General features: G+C 44.2%; 1 protein-coding gene across 5 annotated transcripts in view; it reads right to left on the bottom strand.

The window, feature by feature from the left end:
* Positions 1-13,388, bottom strand: part of LOC149173433 (Rhomboid-related intramembrane serine protease family protein) — a 200,259-nt gene extending 186,871 nt beyond the window's left edge. For 2 of the 5 annotated variants that reach the window (XM_089424597.1, XM_089424601.1), the window contains exon 1: positions 13,041-13,199. The gene's annotated coding sequence lies outside the window, so the exon portion shown is untranslated. Of the gene's footprint in view, positions 1-12,999; positions 13,200-13,232 lie in introns of those variants that run through there. The other 3 variants (XM_089424599.1, XM_089424600.1, XM_089424598.1) reach the window with 3 other exon arrangements.
* Between the last annotated feature and the right edge of the window lie 616 nt (positions 13,389-14,004).

Genomic DNA, 14,004 nt, shown 5'->3' with positions numbered 1-14,004 from the left:
TCGAGGAAGCTGTGGAGGATCCCGCATGGGTAGACGCCATGGTGGAAGAGTATGATTCTATTGTCAGAAACAGTGCATGGGAGATTGTTCCTAGACCGGAAGGGAAATCAGTGGTGGGTTCGAGATGGATCTACAAAGTCAAGCAGGCAGCTGACGGGAGTGTGGAGAAGTACAAGGCAAGATTTGTTGCCCGAGGCTTTTCACATATTGAGGGGATCGATTATGAGGAGACCTTTGCACCTGTCGCAAGGTATTCTTCCATACGGACGATTCTTGCTCTCTCAGCGCAGATGGGATGGCACATTCATCAGATGGATGTGAAGACTGCGTTCCTCAACGGAGTCATTGAGGAGGAGGTGTACATTGAGCAACCCGAAGGCTTTGAAGTCTTCAGCAGTGAGTCGCATGTGTGCAGGCTCAAGAGAGCGCTGTATGCGTTGAAGCAAGCACCACGTGCTTGGTACACACGGATAGACAGCTATTTCACAGGACTTGGATTCTCCAAGAGCGAGGCGGATCCGAACCTATACCAGATTGTGGTGGAGGGTAAGTTGCTTATCATTGTACTGTATGTTGATGATTTGATTCTAACGGGTGATGAGCTGTTGATACTATCATGCAAGAAGGATCTTGCTACAAAGTTTGAGATGAAGGATTTGGGCCTCCTTCACTATTTCCTGGGATTGGAAATATGGCAGCGCAGTGGTGGACTATTTGTTTCTCAGGGCAAGTATGCTCGGGAGATACTGGAGAAGTTCAACATGCATAGCTGCAAGCCTGTTGATACTCCTCTTCCTGGAGGTTGGAGGAAGGAGGATGCCACTTCGGGAGAAGAAGTGGATGCCACTATTTATCGACAGTTGGTGGGGTTGTTGATGTATTTGGTCAATACACGACCTGATATATGCTATGCAGTTAACCAGCTTTCACAAGCTATGGTTAAGCCTACCAAGCTCTTCTGGAAGGCGGGCAAGCATGTATTGCGCTACTTGAGAGGCACATCGGGATATGGTTTGTGGTACAGACAGGAGGATGAGGTGAAGCTATGTGGCTTCACGGATGCAGATTGGGCAGGGAGCCCAACGGACAGAAAGAGCACATCAGGAGGGGTCTTCAGTATCGGATCGACAGCAGTTTCTTGGTACAGCAGGAAGCAGAGATCCGTGGCACTCAGTTCAGCGGAGGCCGAGTATATGGCAGCAAGTTTGGCTGCATGCGAGGCTATATGGATGAGGAAGATCCTAGTTGGTTCGTTCGGTTCTCATTTGGATCCTACTGTGATTTACTGTGATAACCAGAGTTGCATTAAACTCTCGGCTAATCCTGTATTTCATGATAGATCTAAACATATTGACATCAGGTACCATCATATCAGAGATTGTGTGCAGCGGAGGATCATGTTACTTTCGTACATTCCAACGGAGGATCATGATGCTGATATTCTGACGAAGGCTCTCACCAGGAGCAAATTCGAATACCACCGAGGCAGGATAGGGGTTGCTGATAATCCATATCTTGTCGAGAGGGAGTGTTGAGATTGCAACAAGATGATGGAGCTTAGTGAAAAGAGTCGCCTTCACTAAGTGGGCCCGCAGGCTATTTTTGGCGCAAGTCTATTTTTAGACTATGTCTATTTTTAGACATATGGATCATGTCTATAGATTGCAGGTTGTTGTTTATGGATGATTGATCAAGTTGGGAAAAAATAGATGGACTTCTATTTTTGATGAAAGTGTGAGTGATCACAATGTGAGTGATCAAAGTCTATTTTTAGACTGGCTGTCAAAAATAGAAAAGTCAAATATTATTATCTCACAATAATATTTGGACTATAAACTTAATCTTATTCTCTTGGAGCACTTCAGTTTGAGCTACAGAGGTGGCACATGCAGCTGTCAGAAGGAAATACGCTTTTTTTATGAGTCAGTTGAGTTGTTGCATGCATGACTTCAGTTAGAACTCAATCAGTTGAGTTTGGTGGAGTTGATTGTGGAGTTGATGGAGTTGTGTTCAGTTTAGCTTTGTTAAACTGGTTGTATTTAGTCTAACTGGCAAATAGACTAGAGATGAGTTGGGTGAATTAGTTATTAATTAATTCACAAGTTATTAACTCATAATACAACTAATGAATACATCAGTTAACTCAGTTGCATGTCAGTGCATGTTCAGTTCAACAGGGACAGGTGGTAGAGAATCAGATTGCTATCAGTTGTGACTATAGTTGTGCACCAGATCTTGCACAATCAAGGGATTGAGTATGCCAATGAGTTTGCTCACGTATTTGCCCACATTATAGCTTGTGCTCACGTCCAACAAAGAATGAGTGACTATTTTGCAGGTGAAAAACGAGTTTGGTGCGCCATTCTCATCAGTTCTTGAGCAGGTATTGAGCAGTGGAGGCAGGCAAGCAGTGGAAGAGATTTGGAGATCAGATCTGAGCTGTATTGTGTGTAACAGAGGTGGAGATACTTGTGAGAAGTATTATGCTGTGTAATGTTACATGACTCAATCATTAATATATAGATAGTTGGGGTTTTTAGCGAGATGCTTTCCCCGGGATACATACTGTGTTAATGTGTGAATGCTCTTGATGTTTTATTGTTATTGATGCTGCTATATTGATGATCAACGTAGAGGAGCTTATGTATTGTGTATGTTTTCCGCAATAGTACATGATCAGGATAATCTCCATTGAATATGTGTTAAATTATTCAAAATTTCTACAAATACCTCTCGGTTTGTAACAAATCTACTAGCTGAAACCTTGAATAATCCTTCCGGCAACTACTCAGCACCAATCTGCCCTAGAAACCCCAGTGTCTGCCCAATCTGGACTGCGTCAACCTCTCCTAGCCCAGCGCTACCCTTGCATTAGCCCCAGGAGGCCTTGCGTCAGCTCTCTGAACCTCTGCGTCAACTACGCTGGCCTCTCTGGTGCTCTGAGCAGCACTTAGCTGCCCCTGCGTGAGCACTGGTTGCTCCTGCATCACTCTCTCTAGCTGCTCTGCTGCTTTCCCAACACTATCTCTGCCTTTGTACTAATGCCCTTCAGCTGCAACTCTTGATCACTAATTCTATCTCTCTTAGCAAACCCCGCTCTAGAATGATTGATCATTCTAGTGTCCTCTCCAAGTGACCCTCAAGCCTCCTCTTATACTTTTCCTGTTGACATTTCAACGGCCGAGATTAAGTCCCTAATCAACGGCTAAGATTAGGTCTGGCTTGATCCATGTCTTTTGGACCACTCTAACACAGATTCATATCAATACACATTAATATTTCGTTTTCCCTAAGTTTAGACTTAGGGACTCCATTAAAAATATTAATTATTTTAATATCTCCTAATCTGTTTAGAATCTGCCCAAACCCTTTCTGGGTATTGGAGATCTCGTGTGCCCCAACCTCTCCACCAAATTTCGTGGCTAGAGCACATCCAATGCTACCCCAAATCAACACTCCTTCTTAGTGAGGATTGTGCTCTAGCAATACTCCTCACTGAGTATTACTCTGATCATTCGACATTGGTACCTGTGCTAATGTTAAGCCTTCTTGCCCAACATCCTCTGCACTGTTGCATCCTGTACTGCTGCCAATGGTTCTGCCACTGCCACTGCTGCATCTGTACGACAGCTCCCTCCTCATCCGTGTTGTTATTGGTCCTTCCTCCCAACACTGCACCTCCTCTCATCATGTTGCATCGTGTTGCCCACTGCTGCACTGCAACTCAGTTACTGAAAATAAGTAACTGATCTCCCAACTGACCTCCTTGTTGGGCTAGAAACACACACTGATGCTGAAGCTCCCTCTACCGTTGACAAGTGCTCCCTCTGTCTGACCTCTGCGCTGCTACATCTCGCACCATTACACACCTCTCTGTGCCTTCTTGCACTGGTGCAACACTCCTGTGCCTCTCGCACTGCTACAGCCTGCTAGCTCTGCGTTGTCACAAGACTCCTGCATTATAGCTCCCTCTGCTGCTCCATTCGCATCCTCTACCCAACTCAACCAGTCCTGCTACTCCTCGACGGGGCTCCCGTAGCAAGGTCTAATCCAAGAGGCTGGGTACCTCGAGGATCCTGCCCCTCATCGCCTGTAGTCCATCTGACTACAGCTCGATGTCTCCCCACTTCCGCTCAAGTGGTGCGTGTGCACTCATAGCATAGTGATCATCTGTCAAAATTTCCTTCTCTACCCGTGCTGGCGCTGCCTTAGTCTCGGAAGACTCTCCCTTACTCTTCTTCCTTGGACACTGGGTCGCATAATGACCCAGCTCCCCACAATGGAAGCACTTGATCTTGGAGAGATCTTTCTTCTTCCGCTTTTCCTACTTTCCCTCAGATGCTAGGGCCACATCTTCCTCCTGCTTGACTTTGATCCCCTTGTTGCTGCTACCTGTCTTCAACTGTCGTTTGATCTCTTCCTAGCGAAGAGCTGCCCACATTTCGTCCAAGGTGGAAGTGTCCCTCTGCCCAGTATACTCTGGACAAATACTTCCCAGTCTTCTGAGACAGCATTCAGGGTTGTCCTCACCATTAGCTATTGATCCGATGTCGCCCCTATAGCAGTCAACTAGTCTCGGATCTCATTCAGTCCTCCGAGGAAGGTGTCAATCGATTGTCCCTTTTTCATCTGATACAACCTCAACTGATTCTCAAGCAACATTCTTCTTTGCACAAAAGTATGTTGGGATAGCTTCTTGAGAGCCTCCCACATCTCAAATGTCGTTTCCTTCTCGGTTATATGTGGTACCACATGATCCTTGACCCTGTAAAGGATAATGCACTTGGCCCACGCCATCGCCTCCTCGTACCTGTCATTATCATTGAGGTCCACTGGGACAGTTACTACCTTCAAGGCGAAGTTCTTGACACGATTCCTGTCAAGCACAGATAAGATTTTGGACTTCCAAACTGCGAAGTTCGATGCTCCATCCAGTCTATCCTGGTCTCTTACCCCATGTAGTGCCATGATGCTCCTCTACTTCCCTCCTGGAAGTTCTCTGTTCGACTCCTCTGAGTCTCTACTTCCCGTCTGGAAGTTCTCTTTTGGACTCCCTCTGAGTCCTGATTTCCCTCTTGGAAATACTTTTGCCGCTTGTCGAGATGTCCCCTACTCTAATTGACTTGTGCAGCTGCACTACTGATCTAAGTTCCTTGGCTAGAAACCCTCGGTAACAACTCCTTTGGCACTCCTCTGTTAGGTACTGTTCTGACTACAATACCTCACCAGCTCCACTTTGCAATATTCCTGCATCCTTCTAGACCCCAGCAACTACCTCTTTGTGAACTGCGTCAGCACCTCTCTGCCTCACGCTAGCCCTGCATCACCCCAGATGGGTCTGCGTGAGCCTTGGGATGCCCTGCGTCAGCCCTCTGACCCTCTGCGTCAGCAATGCTGGCCTCTCTGAGGCTCTGCGCATCTCCTGGCTTCCTTTGCGTGGCCCTGGATGGCTCTGCGTCACACTCTTTGGCTTCTACATTGCTAGAAATAGCTTCTGTCACCTCGGGACAGTTGTTCTCTGCTGTCGTTGCTCCACTCGACTAATGTCTTTTAGTCCTCGTGTGATCTGCAATCAACCTCTGATACCATGTTGAAGTTTCTAAGTTTACTTATTTAGAAACTCTCCATGCACTTTATCTGATTTATTCCTACCTACTTGTTATTTTCCTTAACAATTTATTTACAATGTAAATACTGAAAATAAACACTAGTGCATGCTCAACATATTACAGATCAGCAACTAAAAGGAAACAGAAACAAACACACCATATGACACCATTATTTTTGGATTAATGTCCCCAGTAAAACCCAATGTAGGAAAATCGGTGCAGCTATCTGAGGGTTTTTTTATTAATCAATATCATAGTACAATCTGGGTGCCGAAACTGGCCTACCCAACAGAGAATTTCCTTAGCAGTAATACCTCTCAGTTTCTAACAAATCTATTGGCTGAAACCCCGAATAATCCTTCCGGCAGCTACTCAGCACCAATCTGCCATAGAAACCCCAGAGTCTGCCCAATCTCGACTGCGTCAGCCTCTCCTAGCCCAACGTTGGCCTTACGTCATCCTATCTTGGCCCGCGTCAGCCCCAAAAGGCCCTGCGTCAGCTCTCTGAGCCTCTGTGTCAGCTATGCTGGCCTCTTTGGTGCTCTGCACAGCACTTCGCTGCCCTTGCATGAGCACTGGCTACTCCTACGTCACTCTCTCTGGCTGCTCTGCTGCTTTCCCAGCACTATCTCTGCCTCTGTACTCAATGCCCCTCAGCTGCAACTTTCGATCACTAATTCTATCTCTCTTAGCAAACCCCGCTCTAGAGAATAGAATGACTTATCACTCTGGTGTCCTCTCCAAATGACCCTCAAGCCTCCTCTTATACTTTTCCTATTGACATTTCAACGGCTGAGATTAAGTCCCTAATCAACGGCTAAGATTAGATCTGGCTTGATCCATGTCTTTTGGACCACTCTAACACAGATTCATATTAATACACATTAATATTTTATTTTCCCTAAGTTTAGACTTAGGGACTCCATTAAAAATATTAATTATTTTAATATCTCCTGATCTATTTAAAATCTGCCCAAACCCTTTCTGGGTATTGGAGATCTCATGTGCCCCAACCTCTTCACCAAATTTCGTGGCTAGAGCACATCCGATGCTACCCCAAATCAACATCTGCTTTTGTTTTCACTGCCCCTCAGCTGCAACTCTGATCACTCTCTCAATTTTCTCAGCAAACCCAGCCCCAGAAAGTTGAAATTTTGATCTCTTGGTATGTTCTCTGAGTGACCCACAAACCTCCTCTTATACTTTTCTCGTTGACATTTCAACGGCCGAGATTAAGTCCCTAATCAACGGCGAAGATTAGATCTGGCTTGATCCATGACTTTTGGACCATTCTATCACAGTTTTATATTAATTCACATTAATATTTTAATTTCCCTAAGTTTAGACTTAGGGACTCCATTAAAAATATTAATTATTTTAATATCTCCCAAATTGTTTAGAATTTGCCCAAACCCTTTCTGAGTATTGGAGATCTCATGTGCCTTAGCCTCTCCACCAATTTTCGTGGCTAGAGCATATCCGATGCTACCCCAAATCAACACTCCCTCTTAGCGAGGACTGTGCTCTAGCAATACTTCTTACTAAGTATCACCCTGATCATCTGGCATCGGTCCCTGTGTTGATGCTAGGCATGTTGCCCATCATTTGCACTGCTGCATCCTGTACTGCTACCCATGGCCCCGCCACTGCCACTACTGCATTTGTACTGCAACTCCCTCTGCATCCGTGTTGTTGCCCATGGCCCTGCCCCAGCCACTCCTGCATCTGCACTGCAACCCCTCTCATCATGTTGCATCGTGCTGCCCATAGCACTACCACTTCTAACTGCTGCACTGCAACTCAATTACTGAGAAGTAAGTAATTGATCTCCCAACTCTGACATCTCTGTCAAGCTAGAGACACCCTTGATGTTGAAACTCCCTATGTGGCTGACAAGTTCTCCCTCTCTAACCTCTACGTTGTTGCAACAACTCCATGCATCTCGCACCGTTGCACACCTCTTTGTGTCATCCTGCATTGGTGCAACACTCCCGTGCTTCTCACACTGCTGCCTCACATTGTCCTGGGAATCCTGCACTGTAGCTCCCTCTATCGCTCCATCCGCATCCGTCTCTACTGACATCCGCTAGTACTGCTACTCCTCTTCGGGGCTCCCGTAGCAAGGTCTAATCCAAGAGGCTAGGTACCTCGAGGATCCTGCCCCTCATCGCTTGTAGTCCGTCTGACTACAGCTCGATGTCTCCCCACTTCCGCTCAAGTGGTGTGTGTGCACTCATGGCACAGTCATCGTCTGTCTCCACTTCCTTCTCTGCCCTTGTTGGCGCAGCCTTGGTCTCGAAGGCCTCTCCCTTGCTCTTCTTCCTTGGACACTAGGTCGCATAATGACCCAGCTCCCCATAATGGAAGCATTTGACCTTGGAGAGGTCCTTCTTCCATTTCTCCTGCTTTCCCTCAGATGCTAGGGCATCATCCACCTCCTCCTCCTTGATTCTGATCCCCTTGCCGTTGCTTCCCGCCTTGCTCAGCCTTCTAATCTCTTCTTGGCTCAGAGCAGCCCACATTTCCTCCCAATCTAAAAGGGTCGTCTTGCCCAGTATGCTCTGGACAAACACTTCTCAGTCTTCTGAGACTGTGTTCAGGGCTGTTCTCACCATCAATTCTGGATCCAGCGTTGCCCTTATGGAAGTCAACTGATCCCAGATCTCCTTCAATCGATCGAGGAATGGGTCGATCTATTCTCCCTTCTGTATCTGATATGATCACAGCTGATTTTCTAGTAACATCCTTCTCTGCACAGAAGTATGCTAGTACAATTTCTTTAAGGCCTCCCACATCTCATTTGCCATTTCCTTTTCGGCAATATGTGGTACTATATGGTCCTTGACCCTGTCAAAATGGATGCTCTTGGCCCTCACCACTCATCCTCATACTTGTCATTATCAACTGGGTCAATTGGGATAGCTATCGTCCTCAAGGCGAAGTGCTTGACACGATTCCTATCTAGAACGGATGGGATTCTGGCCTTCCAGACTACGAAGTTTGAGGCTCCGTCCAGTCTGTCCTGGTCTCTTACCCTGTTCACTGCCATCTCGCTGCTACTCTACTTCCCTCTTGGAAGTTTTTAGTGTGACTCTCTTTGAGCCTCGATTTCCCTTCTAGAAATCTTTCTGCCAATGTCGAGATGCCCCCACTCCGATCGTTATTGCAGCTGCACCACTGATCCGGATTTCTCGACTAGAAATCCTCGGTAGCAACTCCCTCCTCCTTGGCCTTGCCCTGTTAAGTATTGTTCTGACTACAGCACCCCACCAGCTCCACTCTACAACTTACCCACAACCTCCTAAACCTCAGCAAACTAAAGGTTAGAGCTCCTAGGCTCTGCGCAATCCCGACACCAGCAAATCAGCTTCCTCAGCCAACTGTGTCAACCCTCCTGGCCTCTGTGTGAGCCTGTCTTTGCCTCCCTCAGCCTCAGTGCTGCCTCTTCCTGGCTCAATCTTGATGATGCAGGCACTGCGTCACCCCTTCCTTGTTGCTACTCTGCTAGGAATAGCTTTTGTCACTCGGAACAGTTGTTTTCCACTTTTGTTTCTCTGCTCGGCTGAAGTCCTTAGTTCCCCTGTGATCTGCAACCACGCTCTGATACCATGTTGGAATTTCTAAGTCTAACCCGTTAGAAACCCTTCATGCACTTTACTGATTTATCCCTACCTACTTGTTCTGTTAATTAACAAGTTATTTACCATGTAAATACTGGAAATAAATACAAGTGCATGCTCAACACATTATAGATCATCAACTGAAGGAAACAGAACAAACACACAAGTGACACCGTTGTTTTTGGACTAATGTCCCCGGAAAAACCCAATGTCGGAAAACTGGTGCAGCTATCTGAGGGTTTGATTTATTAAGTCGTTTCAGAATACAATCTGGGTGCCAAATCCAGCTCACCTAATAGAGAAAAATCTCGACAATAGTACCTCTTTACTCGGAAGCAAATACTTCGGCTGAAACCCCGGCTAAACACTCTGGCAGCGCCAATCTGCCCCATGAAACCCCAGCATCAGCCTCTAGGGATTGCGTCAACCTCTCTCTAGCCCAGCGTTAGCCCAGCGTCACTCTGGCTTGGCCTGCGTCAGCCTCTAGAGGCACTGCGTCAGTCCTCTGGCCCTCTGCATCACCCACGCTGGCCCTCTGAGGCACTGCGCAGCTCCTGGTTGGCTCTGTGTGAACCCTTGGTTGCTTCTGCATCCCTCTCTCCGGCTACTGCGTTGATCCTCCCACTGCTATCTCTATCTCTCTGCTTCTGTATTCACTGCCCCTCAACTACAACTCTGATCACTCTCTCAACTTTCTCAACAAACCCAGCCCTAGAAAGTCGAAATCTTGATCTCTTGGTGTGTTCTCCAAGTGACCCTCAAGCCTCCTCTTATACTTTTCTCGTTGACATTTCAACGGCCGAAATTAAGTCCCTAATCAACGGCTAAGATTAGATCTGGCTTGATCCATGACTTTTGGACCATTCTAACACAGTTTTATATTAATTCACATTAATATTTTAAGTTCCCTAAGTTTAGACTTAGGGAGTCCATTAAAAATATTAATTATTTTAATATCTCCCAAACTGTTTAGAATCTGCCCAAACTCTTTCTGGGTATTGGAGATCTCATGTGCCTTAGCCTCTCCACCAATTTGTGGCTAGATCACATTCGATGCTACCCCAAATCAACAAAAACCTCAAGGCTGAGTTGAAATTTCAGAAGTTGCATTCATTGCCCAATTCTTGAAATTTCTACAAAGGGCAGACCTACAAGGTCCCACAAAAGTTGTCTTAGAGTTTGCCCTAGCTTCAAAGAATCTTCCACCTATGGGTTCAACCCTTTGGAAGATAACCTTTAAAGAACATCGCCCTCAACTCTGTCATTTTACATTGACAAGTCAACCATTGCATCGATCTCCTAGGTCTGAGCCCTCGAGATGATCTACAGATTCAAAGGCTCTTTACCAAAGCTGAAAAACTTCCAAGCTTGGATTGTTGAGCCTTGGAGCTCTCTCCTCAAGGATACAGGATTGATACACTCTGTGCCAGGGAGTCTTAATCCTAGACTTTCCAGACGAGGTGGAAATTGTGGTGGATATAGAAAAAGCCCCTGGTTCATGGAGTAATTGGCCTCTAAAAGACTCAATGGACATCAGGCTTCAGTCCACAAGGCACATACAAAATGTCACAAACATTATTGTCGATACCAATCTAATCTGCCAATCTCCCTCTATGATATTACCACAGTATTTTTCTCATGACCATTGGCAAAGCCATGGTAAAGTTATCTAATCTGCCAATCACCCTCTATATTTTATCATGGCCGTTGGCAAAGCCGTGGTAACGTTTATTACCCTGGCCACTGAGGTTAAGCCAGCCTTCTCCGTGGTCTGAATCTATGCTTTTAGCAAGGGTAACCCCAAGGAAATCATGTTGGAGTGTGAAGGAAATGTTGATCCACTGGTGGAGAAGAAGCTCCCCCTACAACTGACTATCTCCTGTCCTGAGTCCTCGCAGTGGGTTCAGACGTGAACCATTCACAAACTTGTGGAAGCATTGCAATTACTAGAGCTAGAGATTTCAACAAGTTCAAGGAAGACTATTTTAGACCCTACTAGTAAAGGTTGAATTGAAATAGAAAAGAGAAAGGAGAAAGATAATGCAATGTGCTGTGTAAAAATCAGAAGAAAGTTGCCCCTCCTTGGCACCAGCATAGCGGCCAGGCTGGAGGACAAATGTAATAGCTCTTATAGCTCTGGTCTGTTCTTTTTAGTATGGATAGCAACTATTCAATAGATCTAGTTTGGGGGTTAAATGTAAAATATCAGACCTGTATTAGTTTAGCTTAGACCGGGGTCAAGTATTGAATTTTAGACCCTAGATCTGTTTTGCCCAGTGGAAAATGTGCCAGTTGTAATGTATATTATATTTGCATTGATAGAGGGTTTTTTCTTTCTTAACAACCCCTGCCCCACTCTCCAACCAAAAAAAACATAGGAGGAATACAACCAAGTAGTTATGGGAGTCAACTCCTTTTATTTATCCCTGATCACGTTTACCCATTAAGTTGAGAGCTATAATGCTATTTGAAGCATTTACGCGATGATTTGATTACTAAAGATCAAACTTTTACAGGAGCAACTTCCATTCAGGGAAGGCAACAATAACAGCTTATCTACACACTATTTTTCAATGCAACTTTAAACATTGATCCAATAATGTAGCTGGCAAACTAGAATTTGAAGTATATGGAATACAGAGTAAAACAGTATAAGACACGGACAGTGCTTTTAGAAGCTTCTTTATAATCACAAAACAGAGTAGACTGCGATGTGTCCCCAAACATAAGTACACCCTGCAAATTTTGCCAATGGCAGCATTCTATATGCAAGGGAAGCAACCTCTACCTAACTTCACATACCTGTAGCTGCATTCTATATGCAAGGGAAGCAACCTCTACCTAACTTCACATACCTGTAGCTGCATTCTATATCAACCCTCCACCTAACTTTAAATACTTACAGTTTCAAAACACATAGAGCTATTCGCATAAATTTATTTTATTGCACCGAGGGAATCAGGACAGTCTGGAGCCTAGGTGTGGGGCGGGTTAATCCTTACAACAATTTGTGTATATCTGTTCCTGTTTGTAATTGTTCATTGAATCTAAATGGTGCATCATATACAATAAGAAATATCTTTATGTTCCATATCAGGAATATGCATGTTGTAGTGCTCAGGGACTGCTCTAGTGCTCAGGTACAGCTCAAATTCAATAAGGAGGCTCAAAACCATTACAACACCATTACAATGAAGATCATCATGTCAATTGTAGGAATTGAATATGGGTAAAGAAGATAACAATCCTTCCTCCCAACCACCTAAAATAAACACAATTAACATAATGATCTTAAGAAATGCAGCTCCACCTGGGCAACCTCAAGGTGCATATCATACTCAGGTTTAGATGATTCTGTGCTACTTCCTGTCACTTATAATTCTGTCTTTGTCTTCCGCTATGAGACCAAGACGAACTATAGGAGCATATAAAATGAGACCTTTTAACAATGTTGCTTTTACCCTTTAGGTCAAGTTATCAAATTTCCTGATTCAATGGCATTTCTTGCTTTAACTGAATAGAATCAAAACAAAAAGGCAAACCCGATATAGAGAGAGAGAGGACTACTCCCAGGTCAATGTTTCTAATATTCTGGCTGAAAAATCAAAACGCATGAAAACGCACAAGGATATCATCATCATTCTACCAATACTAATCCAAAACGCTGCACAGGCAGACACCATCAAAAACTCGATAAACCCAGAACTTTGTACAAAGATTTCAGAGGTAACCATTTCAAAATTAATAGTTGAAAATGAAGTTTGGATGGCCTGGAACAGAAAGTTACAGAGGTCATTGCTAAGCGGCGTACCGGGCAAATGGTTGAAATATCATGCGCCATGTTATGATTTCATTGCTTTTTATGCCACTCCTCTTCATTTGTTGGAGCTGTCCTCGATAACTGTATGGACAACTACCACCTTATTATCCAAAAATATGAAATCGTCTGGGGGCTGGGAATGCATAGTGGCCTATTATGTAAGGACGAGTCAGATCTTCTCACCATCTTATCCATGTCATCCATCAGCAAAATGCCATGTGTAAATCACCAAGTGGGAGGTCAAGTGACCAGCGGATCACAGCCAACCAATCATGTATATATAAAAGGTTTCTTGCAATCTCCTCTCCTTGACCATATTCGACACTTTACTATGGGTGTATCATGAAAGAAGCTGAATCTTCAAGGGATAAACTTTGTGCTGAATGAGCAAGCAAGGCTTAAACATGAGTGGAGGGTCGGAATTTCACAAGCAATGTCAAGTTTGAATATTTCATTGCTTTATTAAAGATGTTTAAAAGTCTTTTTCGGTTGGGAATATTTCAGTAAAGATGTTTAAAAGTCTTTTTCGGTTGGGAATATTGAGTGGTTAGCATAATGAATGAGATTTTAATGTTTATTTGATTTTAAATTTGAGGGGTATTTTTGTCCTGTTGTGATAAGGCTCAAGGAGTAGGTTCTTCTATTTTTATGGAGTTTTGACTCTTGTTAAGTCATAAATTCTTAGTATATATGATTTATGGGCTATTAGATATACTCTTAGTGTTATAGTGGCAGTTGTTAGGTTTGATCTTGGGCCTCGTTCAAATTACTCCAACGAATTACAAATTCATCATGGTTAAAAAAAAGTGTTTAAAAGCATTTATTTAAGTTGACAAAGTACTTAAATGTATTTTGTAAGTTTAATGATGTGTATATAGAATTTTTAAATTGTAATAAAAATAATTTAATTTTAAGGTTATGTTTAAATTAGACACCAAATTGGTGTGTGATCCTC

Source organism: Pinus tabuliformis, chromosome 4_2 (genome assembly GCF_031772625.1).
Source record: "Pinus tabuliformis cultivar Carrire ecotype Pingquan chromosome 4_2, CPIR1, whole genome shotgun sequence".
Classification (NCBI taxonomy): domain Eukaryota; kingdom Viridiplantae; phylum Streptophyta; class Pinopsida; order Pinales; family Pinaceae; genus Pinus; species Pinus tabuliformis.
This window is presented reverse-complemented; position numbering and strand designations above follow the sequence as displayed.